Genomic DNA, 25,204 nt, shown 5'->3' with positions numbered 1-25,204 from the left:
AAGAGGAGCCACTTTGGCTGAAACCTGTTCTATGGTTCTGTTTTAAATGTGCTCCAAAGATGCTACATCTGTTGGGTTAGCCTTGGCCAACAGTCAAACTCCCACCCAGCTGCTCACTCTCCACTGTCATTCTCCCAGTGGCAGAAAATAGGAAACAAAACAGAAACAAGAAAGCTCATGCATTGAGATAAAGACAGGGAGATCACTTAGCAATTACTGTCATGGGCAAAACAGATTTGATTTGGGGTAAGAAAGGAAAAACAGGAACAAAAATGGTCAGAGGGCTGGAACACCTCTCCAATGAATAAAGGCTGAGAGAGTTGGGATTGTTCAGCCTGGAGAAGAAAAGGCTCCAGGGAGACCTTATTGCAGCCTTTCAATATATAAAGGGGGCTTATAAGAAAAATGGAGAAAGGCTTGTTAGCAGGGCCTGCAGTGGCAGGACAAGGGGCTAAAAGAAGGTAGATTTAGATTGGATATTAGGAATAAATTTTTCATTATGAGGATGGTGAGACACCAGGACATGTTGCCCAGAGAGAGGTTGTGGATGCCCCATCCCTGGAGTTGTTCAAGGTCAGTTTGGACAAGGCTTTGAGCAAACTGATCTAGAAAGATGTCCCTGCTCATGGCACAGGAGTTGGACTAGATGATCTTTAAAGGTCCATTCCAACCCAAACCATTCTGTGACTCTGATTCTATGGTTCTATGATTCTAAATTAACTTAATTTGTTGCCAGTTAAAATAGATATTTAATTACTAATTTAGGTAGAGTGAGAAACAAGGACACAGACATTAAACCAACGCCTTTCTTGTCCCCTTTCCCAGGCTCAACTTTACTCCACTCCAGACTCTTCCCCTCACCCCAAGTGGCACAGTGGAGTTTCTCTCTGCTGCTTCTTCCTTGTCACACTTCTCCCCTGCTCTGTCTTGGGTCCTCCCTGGGCTACAGTGGTGGATATCTGCTCTGGCACTGTGGAGCACCTGCCCCCTTGCCCCCTTCTCTAACTTTGGTGTTCCTGTTGCAGTTTTTCACTCCTTTTGTTCCCTCCTCCTCTCTGTGGCATTTTTTGCCTTAAATATGCTTTCCCAGAGGTGCTGCCAGCTTGGCTGGTGAACTCAGTTGGGTCCTGCTGTGGGTCCATTGTGGGGCTGGCTGGAACAAGCTGCATTGAGCACAGGAGCATCCCTAGCCTCTGCTCACAGAGGCCACTCCTGCATTCCCACCCCCTAGTATCAAAACCTTGCCATATACACACAATACACCACCAGAACAAGCCTCTGAGCAATCTGGTTTTCATAACAGCACCATACAGGCTGCTATGAAGAAAATTAACTCCATCCCAGCCAGACCCAGTACAGCCTGTCACATATGCAAAGCAGTTTTCCTGCTTGGCCCTGCCAAAAGTAACTTGAAGGTATCTGCAGAACATCTTAGTAACAGAAGCAGATACCTATGGAGGTTAGAAACTTCCAAAGTTAGGAAGGAATTGACAGGGAGAGGAAGCAGAGATGAACCTCACTCCTGCAGATTGGGAACTGAGCACCAAAGTTCAGCCTTAGTCCTTTCTGTGTCTTGGTCTTATATTACTCTGTAGATGGAGTGCTTAGTCATTAGTGGATATTTGTATAAATGCAATAAAACAACAGACAGTGGCATTTGCTAGCCCAGCAAAGGTTAAGGCAGAGGTTCTTGCAGGTTAAGGTTCAAAAATGGTGGCAGAACTGAGGAGGGAAAGTAAGTGAGTTTTGCTCAGCTTCATCTGGTGCATGCTGCACTGGTGGAAGGGAACCAGAGCACCCATCTAAACCCCCTGGTCCTCCCCAGGGCCTCTGCACTGGCAGGCTGCACTGTTGGAGCAGGAGGCTTTGGTACAATGTTTGAGCTACAGATGGGCCATGTCTGCATTACGTGGGTAACCTTGATGTCGTATGGAAACATCTGCTCCTCACAGTCCTTTCTGGCTTCCTTCTGGGAGCTTGGAAAGCTTTGTCACTATTAGCAGTGAGGAAGGATTTGAGCGTGCAAAAGTCTAACTAAAAATGAAATTTAATTATTCTTTGCAAGTGAAATGGAAAACTATTACTTTCTGTGCTCCTGGAGGATGCATTTCTGAAAAGAAGATGATTTTCTGAATTGTCTTAAAGGCTTGCAAATAAATTGCTCAGTTTCAGGTTTTATTATAGTCTTGAGGTTCAGTAGAAAGTTGCTAAAACATTTGAGCAATGCTGATTAAACATTTGAGTGAACCTGGTGGAATTCAGATTCCAAAAGAAAGCCACATAAACATTATTCTCACTCAGCTTTCATGAAACAAGCAAAATAAGGGTATTGGCTTTTGCTTTCACATTATAGACAGTATTCAGAGGGAAAGAACTGATGCTGTATCTAGTCAATGAAAAGAGCAAGACACATCCAAAGAGTGATTTGCTGAGCCTGTCACTGGTTTGGGTGGAAACCCTTCTAGAGTCAGCTAACAGATAATACTCAGGTGCGTTTGAGGCTGTCTCATATGGCCCTTCCTGCCTTAGAGGTTCCCTTTAGAGGAATGCCACATGCAAGGTGAAGGAAAGGACAAGCAAGCCCTTACAAAGCAAGAACAAAGAAAAGGCTTGCACAGCATGTGGGCAGACAACCATACACCCAAGTGGTAATCTAGTTCTTCTCATCAGTGGATCTTTTCCACAAACAAGATCAGCCACTGTCCTATTTTGCAGACAAGGAAATGGAGTTACAAAAGTTAAATTAGTTACAAAAGGACCTTTCCCACTGCCCAGCATTGCAAAGGCAAAGCCAGGAGTAAAGTTTTAGCATTCAGTGATCTGTTGACATGGCCTACCTCTGCATTCATTAGTTGATAACAGTCTCAATAATTTCCAGCTGTTAGAGCCTAAGGCTAGTGGCTACCACTGAAAATTTCAGACTTATGACTCCTAGTGAGCCTTACAAAATACAGCCACTGGGTTTTGGTACAGGTTGTGATCTACAGATGTCACATCTGGTTTATTTGCAAGACCTGTCACCTGAGATTTGCTGTTAATTCCGTGCATTGCAGACATATATACCCAACTCCTGCCAATATTACCAGATATACCAGACCTTGGTGCATGAGCTACTGACTTCAGTAGCTGGCTTCAAAAACAGTGACCACTTGTTGCTAGTCAGTAACTACAGTTGTAAGGAGTACAAACCACAGAATTTACAGAGGACATGTCTGACCAAAAAGTACCTCCCATTTTCTATTTCTGTGGGGGAAAAGCTTTGCAGACTTGCATGAAGGAAAATTGTCAGAAATAACTGCCTTTTTTGGGGTGTTCTGATAGAAGCAGATACTCACATCTATGATCACATTCATTCATCCTAGCTTTGTTCTAGCTGTCAGTGCCAGAGCTCAGAGAAGTGTCAAATGTGCAGAAGAAATGGGCACAACTTCTGCTGCATTTAGATCTGGTACCAAATAGCGGGGGGGGGGGGGGGGGGGGGGGAGGCGGGGGGCACAACAGGCTCAGCCTGTCAACTTTCCCCAGAATTCCCAACAGAAAGAGGAGAGCCATTTATCCAAGTGTAGTTGTCTACCTGATTTCAGGGTGTGCTTCACTCCACTAAGATCTAAAGATCTTTTAGACACCTAAAGTAGGACATATGAATGATGTGACTTTTGCCCTAGACTAGGAGCTGGAGAACTGGACAACTAGCACAGAGATCCCAACAGGCAACGGCTGTTTTCACCTTCCCTATAGGGCATTGCTTTCTGGCTGCACCATCAGCTTGCATAAATCCCAAAATGACATTACTGTTGGCTCAGAGAAGAGCCTTTTGCCAGTGTCTCTGTGGTGCAAACGGCTCTTCTCCATTTGTCCTAAACACTAGGAGCTCCCTCAGCTCCAAGTCCTACAGGTGCATCCCCATCACCTGCCCTTTCCCCACAGAGGTACCTGGCTCCAGACCTCCAGCCTCTCTGCCTATATCCATACTGCTAAATAACAACAGGACCAAGACTGAGGCCAAGTGACCCACAGTGAGTCACAGTCACACTGCATAGACATGGCTGTGCACTGCCTCTGGGGCTCATGTTAAGCTTTGTGGCCTTACAACATTATTGGGACAGGAGATGGTGTTTAATTCAAAATGCCTGAAATCACATGTCCTAAACACATCAGGTGATTTCAGCAGAGTGATAATTTTATAGCAAGTGCTTGTGAAATACACGTGCCATGCAGCATGGCATAGGGCATACAGGAGTGTTTGAGGAAGCAAGGCTTGCTGGAGCGTGTCAGGGGACTGAGGAGGGAGTCAGATGCTGCACGGTGTCTTCATCCTGCCTATGAGGGATGGTCTCCAGATTATCATCTTTGTTTAGTCACGCTGACTGCCAACTGACATAGCCCTGCCACGGCAGGAGTAACCTGCCAACTAAGTGATATTGATAATTACTGTCCAGTGCTTAAGCTCACTACTGGATATTATTTTATTTAGCTATATGGACACAGAGTCTTATAACACTTTCCCAGAAAAGGGCTGTATCTTAGCAAGAGAGGGACTAGCCCTAAAAGTGCAGATAACCTTGCTACCCCAAGAGCTCAAATCTCATGGATATTTTTGCCATTACTTTCTCCCTCCCTCGATTTCCTATCAGCAAAAAGAAGATAATAGCAAACCAGGAATGGGGCAATCAATTCACTGCAGTCCACAGAGCTTGGAGAGGGCAATAAGCACCCGGAAAAAGCCTGCCCAGAAAACACTAGTTCTGCTTTCAGAGGGGACTGAAAGAGCACACAGGAAGTACTTTTGCAAACGCTACTGTGAATAACAAAAGCAGACTCCAACGCACAAGACTGGGTCCTGTGCTGTGTGATGCTGTTTTTAACTCCACTACAGATGGACAAAGGGCATGAAGCAGTAACCTGAATTCATGCCACCACACTTCAGACATGTCACTTGAGTCAAACGAGTTAGGAGATCAGTCACCCCTGGCTTCTACTGCTAATGGAGAGAAATGAGGCACAACTTTGTAAGATCCACATAAAACCCCTGTAAGGTCAGTTATCTACAGTGGAGAAGGATGAATCTAGAAGTGCAATTATCTGCAATTGGAATTATCTTTTCAGGTTGTTTTTCTTAGAAGGGTCACAGCTGAATGATGCAGACAGCAGCACGTGAATAGCAGCACGCTATGTGCGAATGTGCCAGTGTATATGGCCCTACAAAGGAAACAGGCAGCAGAGAGGCTATTTTTAAAAATTAAAATAATAGATCAGAGTTTTTTGTAGGCAAAATGTAAAAGGCAATCAGAGAAACACATGTGAAAGTTTCTTACACAATCCCATTTTCCATAATCTGAAAAATTATTAGCAATTGCAGGTATGGGAAGTATTTACAAAACCCAATGCTGTCTCTGTGTTAAAAAAAAAGCTACTGAATAGTGTTCGAAAAAGTTTTGAGCTGTCCTTTACTTAAGAACAGGCCCACCTCAAAGCAGAGCTAAGTAGGTTGCTCTGTTGCAGGCCGTCACAGATTCCTTCAACTGGTGTCGCTTATGAAAAGACCAAAAGAGGGTATTGGTATTAACAGTCAGTAATATACGTGGATGTTCTCTGTCATCTTTTTGATACTGTTCTTACAAAAAGGTTTCTAGAAAACAACAGAAATCTTTTCAGAGGCCATCTCCACTGAACTGGGGCACTGAGAAGCCTCACAGTCGCTCTCTCAGATGGCTGTGAGAACAATCAGTGAGGCAGAGCAGCGTTTTGGGTGCAATGGCTTTTTAGGTTTTTCTTTTTCTCCAAGTGATTTCAACAGATGTGTGATAGATTAAAGAAATTAGTTACAACAAGATGATGGGGGAAGAAGAATAAAACAATTACTTTAATTATCATAAATAATTCATCATTTGTTAGGAAAAATATCAAACTACTAAATTTGTTTCAGAGTATACGGAAATGTTTTCAGGGTGTATGTTAGAGGATCTGCTCATCCATTCAAAGATTAGCTGCAGAAAATGTTTAAGATCAATGATGCAAGACCTTCTATCACCAGTGACATCACAACTCAACAAAGACAGGATTGTGTTTCTAGACACCATAAGTTAAATGTGTCCTTTCACTCTAAGTCACATATTTGATGAAAATACAAACATTAATATAAATTCCTCACTGGAGAGAGAAGCTGATCTCATGGCTGTCTTACTGAGTTCCTCTGGAGTGGATCCTGGCTGTCAAAGCAGCACCTGTACACAGCTCCAGGAACACAAAGAAGCTGTAAACCTGTTCCAAGAAGCAGGTACGCATTGTCTCTGCATGGAGAAATCTTTAGGTAGTGTTCAGAAGACATGATAAGCTCTGTGTGCTGTTAATGCCCAGGGTACACATCCTAGAGGGAGAAAGTGCTTGCAGAAGGGCCCTGGAGAGATCTAACCAGCATGTTGCTGTGAGTGATCATGAGCCTGGCCAAGCCAGAGCAGCACTGAGGCTGTTTTAACACTTGTTAGGAGAACATCAAGACCCTGGGCATAGCAAAAGCTGTGTTAGGCCCTCTTTATGCATGTCAGGTTCCTCTATTGAGTACAACTTGGCCCTGATGCCCAGGCATTAGGTTTTCATCCTCCTAGGCAGCCTGCTTTCTTCCCTTTAGAGCTACAGCACTTGCAGTGCTAGCTATATATAGCACAGGAGACATGCTTTGGTAACATGCAAAGCTGCCACATGCTAGGAGCTACCAGGACAAAAATATTCAGTGAAGAAACAGCAACCTTCAGAAATGGTGGACAAAGGTTATTTGCAGCATGACTGCAATCTATGTTCAGTCTGATTCGAGGCCTCAGATCAGCTGCAGTGCTGAGTACAAAGACTGAGGTTGGCCAGAAATCTTATTTCAAAACTTTTTTTCAACAGACAATATACAATTTATGTGAAAGATTTATATGATCTGAAGAGAAACTAGAGCATGTTTCAGCCAAATACTTTTCGGAGTAAAGCTCTTTAAAAAAAAAAAAATTATTTGGAAAGCCAAAATATAGATAAACTTGACTAAGGTGAAAAACTGGCAGTTTCCTGGACTTCAGTTGCTAAGAATGAAAAAAAAACAACAACACTGATTTTAACGAATTTTATTTTTAATTAGCATTTTCCATGGAGCTCACCATGTCTAAGTTGGAATTCATTTATCTAGCAGCCTTCTGGTCCTGTTCTCCCCACTATAGCCCTTCTTTCTCCCCTCCTTCCATAGCTAAGATTGTCACATAAACTTGTAGAGAGTAGAAACCAGTAAGAGACTTGAATGGGGGCTTTCCTCTGAGAAGCCATGTGTGACCAAAAGTAATAATGAAAATAGCAATAACAACAGGAAAAGAAAGAAAAGTACTTGCTTTGGTCCACATTTCTTATATATGCCTCTCTGTTATCACGTCACCACGCTATTTTTTCCTAGGCCATTAATCTATTTGCAGCTAGAAACATTGTGGCTCCCCAGGTTCCTGGTGCATACATGAAACTTCCATTTCTTTAATCACCATTTTTAGGATCTGTGAAGGCATTCTGGCACACCTTCATCTCTCAAAAGTGTAAGTAAAGGGAACTTCAAGTTTTTTTCAAGGATTCAACAGTGAAAGCTATATGAAGGAGGAAGGATTTAAAAATCTGCAGCAGTTTAAAATACGAAGAAAGTTAAAAAGTGCCAGTGGGGCTAACTATTGTTCAGATGACAAAACGCATACAGAGCAACTTACATAGTTTAGAAAACTACACTCTAAATTTGGAAGAGCAATACAATATGACCTTTTTACCTATGCTTCACATGGCTGAACAAGCAGATAGCTTATGAAGCATCACACAAATCTCATGATCTTTCAAGTGGTCAGTCTCTCTTTCAGCAACATCTGCGGTATCTACAGAGGTCAGGTCCCCAGGGGCGTGCCCTTCCTTGCTCTTCAGTAAAGCATCTTCCATCTGATACCAAGCTGTAAAAGAAAAAGTGAATGCTTTCTCAGTGGCACTATTGAAGAGGAAAAATATTTGCTTATGACCTGGGTCTTGAAAAATTAAACCAGATCAATCCTACAAGCCAAGACCCCTCCCTCAGGAGCAGGTTAAAAGACATGCAGGGTTAAAGCCTGGCCCTTTTGTAAGCAGTATGAGTTAGATCCGTGGTATTGGAGACTACCCTGGGCAGCGATATTGAGGAGGGATAAAGCTCTAAAATACAGCATCAGAGCAGTAACATTTGCTACTACCTTCCCCACAGAATTCATTACAAAAGGTCCAAGACAAACTTAGCCCTGAACATATTTTCGACAAGATTTTATCACTCTGATTTTCTAAAGTCTGCATTTTTTTCAGTTGTGTCTTTCTCTGTCACAGAGTGGAGTGAAAAACAAGACTATCCTTTTCTGTCACTTAGAAGATGGCTGTATCTTTGAACATACTGTCATTTAATTCTCATACATCGCACTACTAGAAGATTTACCTAGCTTAGCATTGGGAAACTGCTGTATCAGGTTGCAAAGTATTATTAAATCTACCCAATAGCAACAGTGGGATGAAACTCAGCAGTTCCCAATTCACAGCAGCAGAATGTCAAATGGAAACAAGCCAGCAAAGATCAAAGCGCATTTAGTGTGATGAGGTTCCAGTTAAAGGATGTTGAGGCTCAGCAACGACATGGCCTGAAAAGGTTTATGCAGCCACTCAGAATGTAACTGAAAAAGGTATATAGCAAGCAGGGACCAGCAGCAGCTTTGGGCACTAAAATAAATTTCCTTTACTTGATCATGTGAGAATCAGGAGGCCATCCTGTGACTGGTAAGCCATGACACACCACCCATCACTGAAAAACAGCAAAAAGTAATTCAGAGCACCAAAAATCTGACTGAATCTGTATGTGTGAAGGTAATTGCTCACACGTCAAAGGGGACACACACACAGAGGACAGACTTGGAATAGCAGAGGTGAAAAAACAAAATTGCAAACTGCTACTTAGCTCCTAGACTACACGCTTCTCAGTTACCAATATTATTGATAAATATTTTGACAGCTCTTCAGTATGATAGATTTCAAAGGGGAGACAGCAAGCCCCTGTCATAAATATCAGATCAGCTAGAACTCACAAACAAGCCAGCAAGTGATACTACAGGAAGCTCACAGACCAACTTCTGCACTTTGTGACAGCAATGGCAGAGCTGAGAGATTCCAGCAACTTATCTCCACAGGCACAAGAGGAGAGGTCCCTTGGGAGATCTGTACTGGTAACGCTGCTCTAACCTTCCTTCCCCTCCTCTCTTTTTCTAGTGGAGGGAAAAAGGTGGAAAAGAGTAAAAAAAGAAAAAAAGTCAGGCAGATATAACTGGATCTAGAGTGGAGGCTGGTGATGAGAACCTGCCGACAGTGAAGAGTTTTAAGACATCTCTTAAAAAGAAGAGGAGGATGCTAACAGAGAAGTAAAAGGAAGTCTGAGGTGTGAAAATTTGCATGTCTGTGTATTTATATAGATGATATTAGCAGGATCTAAAAAGAAAGAGCGGAAGCTGGAAATTCCTGCGCACATTTCAGAATATCGCACCTTCCCAAACATTTTACTATGTGTAAGGTTTTGACAACTTTAGCATCTCCAGCAGGAAAGAAGTTTGCCATAAGTATTGGAAACTGCTGAAGATCCAGTCAAACGACTAAGAGCAAATGACAGCTGGTTTTCTTATTAAACATTATGTAAAACATTAACACATAGGCCTGCCATGTTAAATCCTCCCTCAGGGTACTCGGCCTCACTTGTGTAAGCCTAAAGCAGCTTTTGCTGGAAGCAAATGAAACTAGCAAATCTATTCCACAACTATATACAAACCTAGTCTACGTCCAAGAGCTAAAATACTAGTGAGGCTCTAGCAGACACTGCAATCAGCTACAGCAGTCATCTGGCTGCTTGACCCCTCTTCCATTCAGGATATGTTGCGGATGTAATGAATTTATGCAACTGGGAAAAGGTGGCAGGAAAAGCTAAGGGGACTTGTCTGCAGCAGCCTAAGTTTTCTGAAGGAAGAGTCCTGCTCACTGGTGATACATCAAAGGGGGTGGTACTGGGATGCCTCCCATCACTCACAGGTCTGGAGCTGGCAGAGGGGGAAGAAAGAAAGGGGTAGCGATCCCAGGTGTTCAGGAGGTGAAAACAGCATGAGGAAACCCACCGCAGTGGAAGGCAAGAAGGTAGGAGGAATATCCCAGCTCTTTCTTCGGAGCAGAAGGAAAACACAGAGAGTAAAGCCAAGCATCAAGGGAGGGAAGAGCAACAGTGTCCACACATTCATAGGGAAACTGTGATCCCAGTCACCTATGGAGGCACTGGGGAGGAGGGCACAGGTCCCTTCTGGGGAACACCCATGAAGGGTCAGGACAACCTGTCCCAGACAACCTACCAGAAGCCTGTGGGGCCTGCAGTCATTCTTTTGAGTAGGGGAGCATCTTACCCCGTTCCTCCTTTGCTACTACAGTGATGATGCAGGGTCACAAACACCAGCAGCAGAGGTAGAACAGAGCCTCACTCTCCCCATTTGAAATCCCCATCTTAAGCCATAACAATAAGAATATTAACTTGTATTTTTCATCAACAATCTCAAAATAATTTATGGAAGGAAAATAACCACCTATTCTCAGTTCACAGATACAGGCATGAATTGGTAAGAAACTTTCCTAAAGCCAGAGAGCAAGTGAGGAGACAGTAGGAGAGCCCTGTTTGGGGGCTGCCAGGCCTCCTTCCTCTTCAACCAGACAGGAGGCCACAACTCAAGAAGACCCCCTCTCTTCCACTTCTGTTCTCACGCCGGTTTGCCTATCAGAAGTGACAAATGTCGCAATAGCAGAGCCAAATTAAGCATAAATTGGTTTTGACATCAAGGATATACCTTTTGCAAAGAACTCATACTACCACTTTGCCGAGCAAATATTTGAATGGAGTGGAACCAATTGGCAATTTTTATGTGTTATTTGCAAGTGAATACACCAGATCTTTTACTGCACTGAGAAAACAAATAATCAGACCCCCAAATTAATGTACTTTCCCTTTAGAAAGAACCACACTGTGTTGTTACATCAGCAATTGAAATATGACAGGGTGCCTGTGTTTATACTCAGAGAAGTCATATACAGATTCCATCTGTTCAACATTTGGAGCAAATTTGCAGTGATTACTTAAGCTGAAAATTGCTTTGGAGATTTGTCTGCTGTTACTTTATTTGAAATATACCACTGATGTGGTGCCTCACTTCTGAACACAGACAGGCATGTCAAAGCGAAAGGACAGCAGCTGAACTTTGGCTGTTCTGATTTGCAAGACATTCAGGTGTTGTTGACACTAACAGGGTGGTTTTCTCATAGGCTTTGGGGAAATCCAAGTAGAGCTGAAGCTGCTGCTGAGGCAAGGAATTAATTTCCTGGAGCTTCGCCTCTGCACATGAAGGCTCGTTCCACTTTGGACAAAGTCCATCCCATGCCACTGGCTCTGGTACAGAGCTGTCAATAGCAAATGTCACATCACGGAGTTGCAGCTGCATTCCTAGAAGTGGTTGCCCAGTAGTCTGATAGATATATCAGTTAAACTAAGGCACAGATGATTTTCAGCCATTCGAGCTCATTGGGTCCAGACTTATATCCAAACTTCGAAGCAACAACCTCCAACAGGACATAGCCAGGACTCTGGATCTCAACAATATCAAGGAGAATTAAGAAACTTTGGAGTTTGCTCTAGCTTTGCTGATTGGGCTCTGTATCAGAGCAACAGAGAGATGAATTTCAAACTCAATCCTTGATATGGCCAAAGAGGAAACCACAAAGGAGAAAATTAATTTCAGTCATTCAAATGCAGTTGAATATGCTCAGCTGCAACTTCAGGAAGAAATCAGAGAGGAAGAATTTAGCTGACTGGATTTTGAGCCAGAAGCAACTCCCATTAAAGTGACAGATGTTCAATAGTAGTCACAAATAATAAGAGTTAAGCCCGACATCACCATTATCCAATCCTTCAAACTCCTTGACTGATGGGAGGCTTTTTATGTGAGGGTAGGCTATTCTTCCAACACTCTGCCTAGCTTGCAAGATCAAGTGGAGTAAAGCAAGATGACTAGCTACCCCAGCTAATGAGTTAGAGGGATGAGAGTGAAAGCATGTGTTGCTCTGAGAATCAGGCTAACTATCTATGTGGGTGGTAAAGAGATGGAAAATGGGTTGGAGGGAGTCAGTATGCATTACCAGCCCCTGATCCTCTGCAAAACTTGTTGACAATGGTACTGCAGCCAGGCAGCTTTGGAAGATGAACAGCTTGGCTGGTGGAAAAACCTGTTCTCTGGCCACCCACACCATGGAAACCAGCAAGCAGTTGGCTTCGGGTAGATAAAAGGTTATTTTTATGGATGAAACACACTCAACAATTAAGGGTAAAGTGGCAAAGTTAGGCATCAACTGAGCCCTAGCTAACACCCAGTGACTGCAGCATGACTTGTGAGACACTGACACCATGACACCATCTGTTTATGATTTATGCTGAACAGACTGCATATAGAAACAGATGGGAGGTGTCAGCTTTGATCAGAATTGTTATGCTGGTGATTCCGCAGCACATTATATAGCCAAGAGCCTTACTTTTCCACATACTTCTATAAAGAGGAAGGTCTTTGTATTCATAGGAACTCCATGTTACTCAGGGAGTTATTCTTCCTGAATCCCCGCTGGACAGAGTCCTAAGGTTATGCAGCTGGGGCTGATCTTCATTATTGCACTGGATATGTTCAAGACAGACAGTCGCTTTGTCAAGTCCAATGTTCCTAAAATAAGGTTCCAAAGTGTCTCTTTTCAGGCTAGCTCTCAAGGTCAAATTGGAAACTTGCTGAGGCTGCATTCAAGTGAATCTCAGGCACCACTGTCCTTTGGCATTGCCATGCTTCTTATTTCAAGTCTCAATATATTAGAAGGTTTCCTTTATGCTTTCATGACTTCATGTAATTGTAAAAGTTAATTGCAAGTTTTCATGACTGCGGAAAAGCTGATAAATGTAATTCAGATTCAAAATAACAGAAACGCCCATTGGAAGGGACCCCAGACAGCTCTTGTCTAATCTCTCACTCAAAGGAGGACTGTTTCCCACACTGGAACAGGTCAGCCATGGCTTTGTCTAGCTGGGGCTTGAAAGCCTCCAAATTTCGAGATCGCACAACCTCCCTGGGAAGGATGTTCAGAAGCCAAAACGCAGATAAAAAAGAACACAAAACATGTATTTGCCAGGCCTGATTTATGATTTTTGACAGAAACACCTGGCACGGATACCTTCAAGAAGAGTTTTCTAGTATAGACAATAGACCATAAGGTCAATTTTCTGTGTCATTGCTGTCTGTGGACTTTCCTTAGGCCACAGAGTTGTTGGGAGACTCAAGTCAACAAATACTAGATCAAAATAGCCAAGAATACTACTACACATGAAGGCAACTGTTGAAACGAATTCAAAACTTGAGTACCATTTATGAAGGAGTGCAGAGGCTTTCTGATATTTCCAGTTGGCTAAATTGGAAAGCCACTCTTAGGAGATACTTTCAGTCAGTTCTCAGAAGTATGACAGATTTTTTTTACCTGATTATCCTGAGGTGTTCTCCAAGCAGCGGTGCGTTCAAAACTAATCTCGCTTAAATAGCAGTTAACTATGTCCTAAAACGAATGGGGCATAAAACTACGTGAGAAACCACACCAGTGGGCAGTATAGTGCAATGGTCTGCCATTGATTTCCCAGTTTCTGGTCAGGATTTAAATGGGTGAAAGTAAGGTGCAAATGTCGCTGAGTAACGTGAGGCAGAATGGAAGCCTCCATGTCTGCTCACATGCACTTACAAACCTAGGATAGTCCTACCACAACCAGTGACTGAATGTAGGTAAAATGAGCACAAGAGTGGGACAAGCCCTCTCATCTTAATTCTACAGATCACAGAGAATGTAAAACATCATTGCCTGTGGCTATCGATGTCTTAAACACTACGCACCTTTTTGCCAGTCAGTGTAAACCAGCTTTCTCGAATGCCGAGGGACTCGAGCCTGTTTACATTAGCAGGGTGCTGAGGCACACTATCTTTTTAAGCATGAATGAATGTGCCAAACCCTCAAAGTACAGGTGAGTAAAATGACACACATATGGATCACACAGCATGGAAAAAACCTGGCCACCTTTCCCAGAAAGCAAGGGAGTCCTGCTAGTGCTACTCCAGGGCACAAGCCTCAGGACCACAGCCTGCAGCTGCAGGGCCTCACCGCTACCAAGAAAGCAAGCAGCCAAGTTGTTGGTTACCTACATGGCACTCAACAGGTTCAAGAATAAAAGGCAGCAGATGGCACAGCAAGAGTCCTTACAAAAACAAAACAAAACAAAACACTTTTGCTTTTTCCTGAAACTAAGGTTTCCTGAAGCTATAACAAAATGATGCCTTGTACCACTCAGAGCTGACACAGCTTTCCCGGGCGCTGTGTCTCAGAGCAATGCTGCAGTGGGAGTCAGCTGCACTGTCTGTTGGGAGCTACAGACACGGTGGCCATGCACCAGCCACTGCACTTGCAGGATACCAGCGGACATGGAGACTGCTTGGTTTGGAGGTTGTTCGTATTTACTGTATAGACAAGAAAGAGTGAATTAAGAAGCAATCAGATTTAGGCTGAAGGAATTTTTCCCAAATTTCCCCAGGCCCTGGAAAAAAAAAACCCCTGTAACTCCCAAACACTGCTGGCTTCCCACAGTCTGCACTGCCTCACCTACCTGGCATTATCAGAACTGATCCTGAAAATCATGTGCCAGATCAGTCGCATTAACTTATGAGGGCAAGATCCAATTTTGCACAGTAATGATGCAGAGCCCAGGCTGGCCTGAAGGCACACAGCTACGATGGGAACATCGTGTGTGGGGGGGAGGACACGTAGTGAAACCAACTGGGAGCTGCTTTCTCGGTAGTCAACATAATGAATGGTTTGCAACTAGGGACAGAGCCATGGGAAGCAGCTACTGGCAAAGAAAGTTTCCCATGTGTTTAGGGCAGAGGAGGGAGGCTGTGGCCTTTGGACAGACGCTCTCCCTTTCTGCTGCTTCTGTGCTCGGTGCTGCTGCCAGCTTGCTTCCCCCTCTGCTCAGCTACCATGTGATTGTGCTGGTGGGCTTAGAAAATAGTCACTGTTCAGTGCTCTCACAGACACTCTCAAGATAGCTGACTGTGCACACTTACGGTAGGGTAGCACACCTAGTTTGTGGCAGGAGGGACAAAGCACTCTCCCATTCCTCCAGCATCATCCAGTTCCCTCCATTCAGCTTTACTGACCCTATCACAGGCATATAGAAGTAGCACAGTCTGTGGACACTTAACACAAGGACAGCCAGCATTAAACTGCAAGAACGTTTTCCAGCCACATCTGCACTTGTCAGGCATATTGCAGCCAGGTCAGCAGAGCGGGAACCTGACAAGGAAGGGTTTCAATCCTGGCCAATTGTTTGAGTAGAGGGAAAATGCTTTCATTTCTTAACTTTCCCTTAAAAAAATGCACACGATCTGTTCTGGGAACACCCACCCAGTGAAAATCCCTCTGGAGGCTGCCTGCCAAAGCCTGTGAAAATCCCTTCTGGGAGCCGTGTCCGCTATTTCAGACACAGCCTGTTCATAGGAACATAAATCTGCTGTCCTCACTGATGAAGATTATTCGAGCTGGATTTAATGTGCCTAGGCACATCTTTCTTAACTTGGCTCAGACAACCACCTGCTACTTCACGTGCATTTGTTGCTTAGTGCGGATCTCTTAATAGAGTCACCCATCCTGTTAATAGCAGCTGCAGTGGGCTGCACACTTAGCTTTTCCACACTACCTAGCACAGTCTATGCATATAACTGGTGCTAGTGAAGAAGTCCTTGCTCTCTGCTCTGCCTGAGTATTTTACCTTGGGACTCTCTCCAGTTGCAACATTATTCCAACGTGTTGTCAAATCTGGGGCAGAGGATACCTGCTGTTTAGGAAATAAAGTAAGAGAGTATGGCACAACTCCCTAAAACAGAAGGTTCCGTAAGTGTCACCTCTACTAACATCTGTAGAAAGTTATGTGAGTATTCATACAAGTTACATGAGAGTGGGTTTCTTTTGCTGAACCTCTGTCTGGAAGTCCATACCAGCAACAAAGTGTCTCCTGCATTTCACTGCAGGGTCAAAACCACTGACAGAGGATTCTGAATTCTATAGAACATCTGTCTCCATTACTGTAATTCCTATAGTAAAGAAGGGAGGTGGGGAGAGCAGGAATAAACCCCATATTTTAGCACTTCTGCTGCTGGGAACTTGTTGAATTATTTAAAATCAAAACAATCCTCCACATTTTGGGGATGTCAGAACATTGGCACACACAGACCTTTGTAAGATTTGGCATGACACTGTTTTCACCCATACCCAAAGAGTACTGCATACTGCCAGCTACTCCAAGCACACTGCCATTTCAACATGCTGCTGGCACCAACTCCACCTGCAGGAAACAACCTAACATCCCAGCTGAATTCAAGTTTTCTGAATGCAGTTGCTATATTAGAGAACTTGACTCTGCTAACATCCTTGGTGATTTCCCAATATTACTCCCAGAATCAATGAGTTCCTGGCACTTTAAGGTTTTGAATCTTTCTGAATTAATGGATCAGAGGTGAATCCTTGTTCTAGTAATGCAACAGTTTAACTCTGTCCAGGTTCTTTATAATTCACCCTTTTATCCATGTATATCAGAAAACCAAAAAATAATCAAAAGTAGAAAGTTTACCCTACACTCTCAGTTTTTTCGATAATCGTAAAGACAGAATCAATTCAAACTGAAGTAGTTTATCTAGTTTGATATAAAGTAGACAGAAATAATAATTCATTGTGATTATTTTATCACTCAGCCAAGGCTCCTGGAACACACTATAAGCATTAGGCATAATAATTCATGTTCACAATTCCCTATTAAGGGATGCTGAGACCCACATTACCATCATCTTCCGTACAAGTACTCAGCGCACAGGATTTCACGTGGTTGTTCCAGTTCTGAGTCCACTATTTATAAGGCTCAGAACTTTGAGTTGAAGCAAGCCTTCACATGATATTCAGCTTCAATTTGGAATTCTACCCAGTGGGGAAACCACCCTGTCAACTGCTATTGCACTCAATTGTTAACTGCTGTCACTGCTAACATTTTGCATCTTACCTCCAGTGTAATTTCATTTCTAAGAGATGATAGGCTATTATTGTCCCTTAGGCTGCCAAGCAAAGCACATGCTATTAGGTAGAAGTGTCACAATGTGGATGTTCAGCTGAATAAATTATCACTTAACCTTCCCTTTAAGCTAACCATATTTTTATCACTCCTGCATTCCTATTTTCCAATTGATAAAGAGGAAGAAGGGATATGGCTGAAATCTAAACAAGAACATAGCAGAGTCAAGCATGCCTTGCAGGATCTTGATACTCAAACCTCTGTCCCTTACACTACTTTCTCCTAAGAACAAAGCAACATTTCTGCTTCTCTCCCTACACAACAACCTGGTATGTGTTGGAAATTATGAGCATACAGAGTGCAAGATGGTAGAAGAATATATGCATTATAAAAACAATATTTTAAACAGCTAGGAAAGCATTCACTCAGATAAACTAATACAAAGGTATCTTGTGATTCAAAGGATAAGAAATGTTGATTATGAGTTTTACTGCATATTATGGTCAAATCAAAATTAATTATTTGCAGAAACAATTCTTTGATTCATCTGATCTGAGAATCAGCAGTAACACCAGGGTTTTTTAAGTCATCCAGTGTGCTAAATCCACAGTTCTCTAGATGCCCTACAATATATTTGCTGAAATCAAGCACATTCAATCATTGGCAGTATCTGGAAAACACCTACTTTTTGTTTTGGTCTGAGCTTTTCAAAATAAACTAAATGAACACTTAATGTTCGCAGATAAAAGCAGGCACAGGAAAGTTCATGTAATGCTGTGTTACTTAGGTCATGAAATTGCTGGCATTTTTCCCAATAATTCGGTGGTTTGATTCTCCTAGTATGCTTTTTTTGCAATAGATTAAACTTGTACTTTCTGAAGATACCATCAAAACACCTTCATTTGCATTCTGTATGATTCAAAGTGTTTCTCATGGCTATATACCACTGCAGTAGGTATGATGGTCTAACAACATCAGAGGTAAAATTTGTTGGTAAAAGCAGAATATTTTTAGAAAAAATTATGTATTTATGAAAAAAGTTTGCATTTTCAAAAGACTTCACTTAATCTAATAAGAGCTGCTCTCTTTCTACCAAATTTTTGAAATATCTTGAGTCAGTTTTAGTTCATTCAAATATCACAAAACTTCTTTGCAGTAGTAAAACAGAAAGGTAGTTGCAAACATATTCCTCAGAACTTTTCTACCTCTCTTCACATCAAACTTTGCCTTCAAAATTGTATGGAAGTTCCTCTAACCTTACACTATTCTCAAATTGTTATGATTCCTAGAAGATACAGGCTGTAAGTTTGACTCAATATTAGGAATTATTATTTACAGTTGTAGTGCTCTTTCATCAGCACTCAAGATGTCAGCCATTTACCATGTGAGTGGAATGACTGGCTTTTTTTATTTTATTAAAAAAAAAAAAAAAAAAAAAAACCAAAAAAACACACAAACAAAAAAAAAAAAAACCACCAAGCATGAAATATCCCAAGAAGAGCTTTAAAAATTAATTTCCTTATGATTAGTCTGTCACTTCTGGAAAGGCATTTAAGCTTTATCAAAGTGTGTCAGGTGATAATCTCAGATGTGGCAATCAACAGCAGGTACAACTTTGAAGAAACATCTCATACACCGCAAAAGGGCTTTTTGGATTTTGTTCCAGCAATTAAAATCTGCTTTTTGCAGAAGCTAAACTGCTGTGTAAGATCAAAAGGACACAAATGACAACAGCTGAAAGTGCATTTGAGTGAGATCTTCAACAAGCTTCCACAGGTTTCACATTAAGTCAGGACTGTCCAGCTTATGGTTTCAGTGAGACCACTGCAACAACACTTGCCATAGTAGAGTCTCTGTTATTGCATCTCTTTCAGTGTGGGCATGAAATAGTTAGGTACATTGACTGCTGTGACTTCTCCCATCTCTGGAGCTTTGCCAACATGTTCTCAGTATTGATAAATTAATAATTAACCATTACCATTTGGGAAAAATGAGCAAGAGATTGAAAGTAAACACCTGCAAATGGAATTAAACACATTGTCTTATCATGCATCATATGTGCGCAAATCACACAGAGTACCTGCTGCTCAGCGTCCACGTTTCCATCATGGGTTACAAAGCTTTTTTCCTCCTTTTACATCAGCATTTACTCTGATGCAACTACCTACTAAAACCAATCTGCAACAACGTATGAGTACACAAGGACAGGCATTCATTGAAAAGACTTTAAAGTATCTGGTTTTGCACCTGAATATCAGATCAAATTCTCTTGTACCATAAAGTTAAGTTTTTGTAGTCCTTTTCTAAGTTATGTTTATCAACATCATCTGCTAGTTAAGTAGAAGAGGGCAATGTAATTTTTCAAACAGCTGCTTTTTGCCAAGCAATGTGCTCGGTAAGTTTTAAGCTAGTTTATTTATGGAATTATGATGAAGTATCCACTCACTCACTTCTTTAAGAATTTCCTTTAAAATCCCTCAAACAAACAATAAAGAATGCAAAGCAGCAAATGTACATATTTTCCCCCTCCCATTTTTTGGAGGTAACTGATAATAAGCTTCCATTAAACGTTAATAAAACAAAGGTTACATAATTCACTATCCAGCAAGGACTAAGCAGGATAAAACCAGATACTAATGATGGTTTGTTTGGGATTAATGGTAAGCGTTGGATTAGTTGAAGGCTTCTTGGTATCTGCATTTCCCATCTCTCAACGAAAACTCCAACTGCAAAAGACTAGTGCCACCTTTGGATGAAAATTAGTATTAGATCTCTCAGTCAATCTGATCTTCTGTTCCCTACAGACACTGTTTTTTGATTAGATATTTCGTCACACGTTCAGAAAGTTTAGTAAGATTTAATCAGAAAAGCCTTTTTTCCTTCTCTCTCTCACCTTCTTTTTTCCTTTTGCCTCTCACTCAACTTTAACTTTTAAGCAATAAAGAGAGAAAGAGTCCTTCCCTCTTCTCAGTGCTCACATATTACCTCATCTCTTTGGAGTTTATCCTCGGAAATGTATCAGAAAGTCTATTAATCATCATGACATTTGATTAAGACCTATTTGTAAGCTTTTTCCACAAAATTGTTAAGCATTTGAGAACAAAAAAACAGAAAAAAATAAGTGAAACTTTTAACCTAAGTTTAGGTAAAGGTTTACCTTTTTGCGTCCTTTTTTTCGTACTTCACCCATTTCCAGACTATCCTTATTTTACCTTGCTTCAGATAGCCAGAAATGTTAATAACCTCCTCATCAGTCATCAGACCTGCAGCACCTAATTCACCCAAAAAGGAAGGACTGCTTCATTTTGAAAGATGGTATCCAAAAGTGGTGCATCACATCTGGCTGGAATGGAGTTCACTTTCTTCGTAGCAGACCATGCCCTGCTGTGTTTTGGATCTGTGACTAAAACAGTGTTGATAACACACTGGTGTTTTTGGTGGTTTTGGCTATTGCTGAACAGTGCTTGCACAGCATCAAAGCTTTCTTGCTTGTCACTCTGCCTACCCAAGCAAGCAGGCCAGGGGTGGGGAGGGATTTGGGAGGGAACACAGCTGGGACAGCTAACCCAAAGCAGCCAAAGGGATATTCCATACCATATGACATCATGCTGAGTGATAAAACACTTGGGATAGGGGGTGGAATATCTTCCAGCATAGTCATTGTGCAAGGACTAGCTGGTCTGATCATGAGAGACGTCGAGTGCACCTTTGCAGCACCTTCCCCCTACTTTTAAACTGTCTTTACCTTGACCAAGGCATTTTCTTGCTTTTGTTCTTCCTATTCTCTCCCCCCCCCACTGGGGGAGGTGGTGAGCATGCAGCTGTGTGGGTGCTTAACTGCTGGCTGGGGTCAACCCACCACACCAGGATCTGGAAAACTTCTGTCTCTGAAATAGGCACCCGCAAGCACACAGTATCTTATTTCTTTAGGCAAAATGGTACAGCATAACGGACATTAAAATCCACATTCACGTTTGGTATTAACAAGGAGTGGAGACTGTAAGCTAAAATCCCAGAGAGAGGCAAATGATAACATGTGCTAATTGGCTTTGGTTTTCTATGTCTGTGTGGGTTTTATAATTACATGTAAGCTTCATTTGATTTCGAGGGCTCTGCTTTTATTTCTAGTATTAGCACTTTCCAGATTTTATTGGATGAACCCTGGAGACCATGTACTAGGAAAAAAAATAAATGTGATCAACGAAACGCTTCACTTCATATGTTCACGCATACTTCTACAGCAAAATGAAACAGATGCCATTTAATCCACGACACACAGAGGCAAGTGACAACTTGAGAAAGACAGTCTGGAGTGAGTCAAATCAAAGGAAGGGTCTTTTCTTGATGATTTCCCAATGCAACCAATTAAGTCCACTCCCTGCACACTGCATGGCCTTGTTTTTCAATTTTTCATTATTTCTTTTTTCCTAATGATTTTCCTTATCCCCTAGGGTTGAATGGACAAGTGCTTGCTTTCTGCTGAGGAAATGCTCTGACATCAGTGCCCCTGTACAGACATCATAGTTTTAAAGCCTCTGATTGCAAAGCTGAGGGAGGTTTCACCAGCTGACTTTTTTTTGCTTTAGAAGTTATCTCCTACCACTTTAAAATTCAGGCTCATCTGCAAAAAATTGTTTCACACATCAACATGTAACTGAAGTGGTATCACTAATACCATAACAATTTACTGGGGAAAGGGCTCATGTTCTCCGTTCAGTTCTTATGACTGTTCTTCATCTCATCTAATTGTTTGGCCGTAGCTACAAGTCGCAGTGAGGTGCCTGCTTTGTCAGAGGCTATCCCTTTGAACTTACTCATCAAACCTAATTTTAATTCCTTGCTATGACAGGAGGAAGCAGGGACAACAGTTATACTCTAACCTTACTGTAACTCATCCACATGGGTTCCCAGTGAATGATTCACTACATAGTCACTGTAATGACGCTTGATAACTTGCTCCATCAGAATGAATATCTGATTTTAAAGTCTTGTGGAAACAAAAGTAAGCAAAAAAAAGTAAGAGAGAAAACCATCTACCTACATGCTAAAAAATAAAAAATACACTTGTATCTCATCACTATAATCACTTTGATCAGGCTAATTTTCATTATATAAAATGTTCCTCTGATCATTATAAGCAGCTACATTTATGCTGCACTATCCAATTGTTGATTTCTGAAGGTCATTTACAAAGGCCATGACTACACAATTTAATACAGTCTAAAAATCCAGAGTTTTTCCATATGCCCTACATTAATGCATGAGTACCTGTAACTCACTCACCACTTGAGTCCAAGGCAGATGAATATTAGGACAGCTCATGTCAGAAGACTCGTGGAACACCTGACATGCTGGGAAGATTTAAAGAGTTGCTAGAAATCACATCTTGTATAACAGCATCTCTTATTCATGTTTGATTTATGTGAGAGTCAATCAAGGAAGTAAAGGGTTATGTGGAACTCTTCTACTAACTCCTATTTCCCCCATTTCTATCCAGCTAAATTTAGTACCTATCCCAGAAGTCACTTCAGAGCTGCAAGCATATCTGTGTTCATTTAATAAAATGAAAGAAAACCAAAGTAGAGAAAAAACACCAAACAAACAGAAAATGCTGCTCTCTCCTCAGTCCAGGCCCCATTTCTTGGCCCATCTAGCACTTAAAGCTACCTTTACACTTCCACCAACCCAGGGCCATATGAGCCCAGATTATATCCCAAAATGAAAATGAAGTTGAACAGCTCCAGACTGTGAAAGCTAGATTAAATCATTTGACACATATTTCATCCCTGTCCTGCCAACGTAAAATGCAGCAGCAAGCAGTCCCTTTCTGTCAATACAACCCATTTACTTTATCAATAACCCACCACAAGTCTGCAGTTCCTGTCCAGTTTGCTTACATTAAAGCTGACATTCACCCATGCATCTTGATCACACCCAGCTTTAGTGTCGTGGTGGGACATATCCAGTGACTGACAGCTGACCACATTAGTACTCACAGCAGCATGGACCATCACTAGTCGTTACCTTTATGACTGCAGCCAACTAGTCTTAAAAATAGTTACCTTCTATCCGAGTCAGAATTTTAATGCAGAACACAAAACTCAGCAGAGGTTGGAAAATGCATCCAAAAAGCTGGGTAAATATTTGGCCAGAGGATCGAGCCGTGGCCTGCCAGACTGGCTAGTTTAAAACATCAACTGCAGCAACAGAGAAAAACATCTGTAGATTCTCATCAGGCAATTAATCAGAACATGTAGCTCACAACCAACAGGCAACAATCGACTAGACTTACATCAAGCCTAAGCATACATGATATCATAATGATAAGCTTATTACTATATTACAGTATCTAAATTTCTGTATTACCTTGTCCAAAAAGTCTGACGCTGTTCCCCATAGCTAGGATGCCAATACAGACAGAAGCTAGTAGGCCTGACAGTGGGCCTTGCCCTCTTTTCTCTCCCTGACCAGGTAGGTTTCTTCCCTTTCTTCAGCAAACTGCTAGAGCTGACATGACAGCTCTGCTGTCAGAAAAGGTAAAAGATTAATTTTGTTCAGACCAGGGGTGGGGGGACTGTTACAGCCAGCACCATCTCACCTTGCAGTCTGCCTGGGACAGGTTCTGGCTTTCCAGCAGCCACCTTAACACCTCCCACCTGACATAAACATTCTGTCTCTCCTATCCACCACCCTAGGAAACCATTAGGTCTTTGTCCAACAGGTTTAATAGTAGCACAACCGCAAAAGGTATAACACCACCAAAGAGAAGCACCAGTATCATGAAAGATGCAAGAGATGTGTAGCTAAATGTATTCTGATGTTTAACAATATGGTAGGCAATGCAATTCTAAAAAGTCAGTAAGACGCTGTAATCCAAATTTAGGCATACAGAAATTTGAGTGGACCCCTTACAGCTGAGACTCTAAGTACTAGCTGAAAAAAACCCCAACTTTTTCTTGCAAGTCTGTCAGAAATCCCACGTCTCCCAAAACTTCAGTGTAAAATCTCAACTTTCAGTGCTGTGTTGGAACCGCTCACCCCAGCCAGTATCTCTCCATGTGCCTCCTGTGGAGCACACAGTGCACCACAGTGCTCAGCTTGACAAGAGCAAAGGGAAAATCACGACTGACACTGTAAAGATATTTGCTCCACATATGGCTGCAGCTCACACTTTGTTAGTGTCTGTTCCTAAATGACAAGTTTATCTGTTGCTTTGATGCTAGCTGGCTCATGCCCGCCTAACCACACCGCAAGCAACGCGACTCACCCAACAGCAGTCTGGATCCAAGAGACGCTATGTTACATGTAATTTACTTATCTGGCAAAAAAGTCATACACTGCATAAGCCTCTTAAGGGTGTCCATAACAAATGGGATGTTTGATGAGGTTTGTAACGTTGCTAATCAATCACTAATGGCTGACACAATTTTGAACATTTACACAAGCCTGTAATCAACCCTCTGGCTCGCTGGGTCAGCGGGCCTGAAGGGGCCCTCTCCGGGTGGGCAGCCCCAGGCAGAACAGCCTGGGGACTTGGGGCTGTTTTTAGTGTGGTTTATGGCCAGTTGATACCAGCTTCTGATCACTGATCTGAGTACTGGGGCAGGGGCAGAACATAAACACACCCATGAGGAGCTCTCCTCCCCCTTTCTAGGCTCAATTTCTGCTGGGCCAACAGCCAGTTACAGTCAGCACATCCCACCTCCCCATCAAAGCGATGGATGAGGCAGGCGCTCAGGGTGGTGTGGCACCAGTCTCGCCTGCTGCTCTTTCCTTCTTACTGGTTTTCCATTGCCACTCCACATCTTTGTGTCTAAGCAGCAGTCAGAAGAGTGAGAAGATGTGAGAGAAACAATTCTGCAGACACTGAGGTCAGTGACAAAGGAGGGGGAGGAGGCGCTCCAGGCACCAGAGCAGAGCTTCCCCTGCAGCCTGTGGTGAAGACCACGGTGAGGCAGGCTGTCCCCCTGCAGCCCATGGAGGTTA

At 42.3% G+C, this 25,204-nt stretch overlaps 1 protein-coding gene across 1 annotated transcript in view; it reads right to left on the bottom strand.

Moving 5' to 3' along the window:
* Nucleotides 1–7,091: 7,091 nt before the first annotated feature.
* Nucleotides 7,092–25,204, bottom strand: part of CPSF2 (cleavage and polyadenylation specific factor 2) — a 43,503-nt gene continuing 25,390 nt past the window's right edge. The window contains exon 16 of the mRNA XM_075103738.1: nt 7,092–7,952. The gene's annotated coding sequence lies outside the window, so the exon portion shown is untranslated. The remainder of the gene's footprint in view (nt 7,953–25,204) is intronic.

The sequence above is a fragment of the Phalacrocorax aristotelis genome, chromosome 9 (genome assembly GCF_949628215.1).
Source record: "Phalacrocorax aristotelis chromosome 9, bGulAri2.1, whole genome shotgun sequence".
In the NCBI taxonomy this organism is placed as follows: Eukaryota; Metazoa; Chordata; class Aves; order Suliformes; family Phalacrocoracidae; genus Phalacrocorax; species Phalacrocorax aristotelis.
Note: the sequence above shows the minus strand (reverse complement) of the source record. Positions and strands in the feature narration are given on the sequence as shown.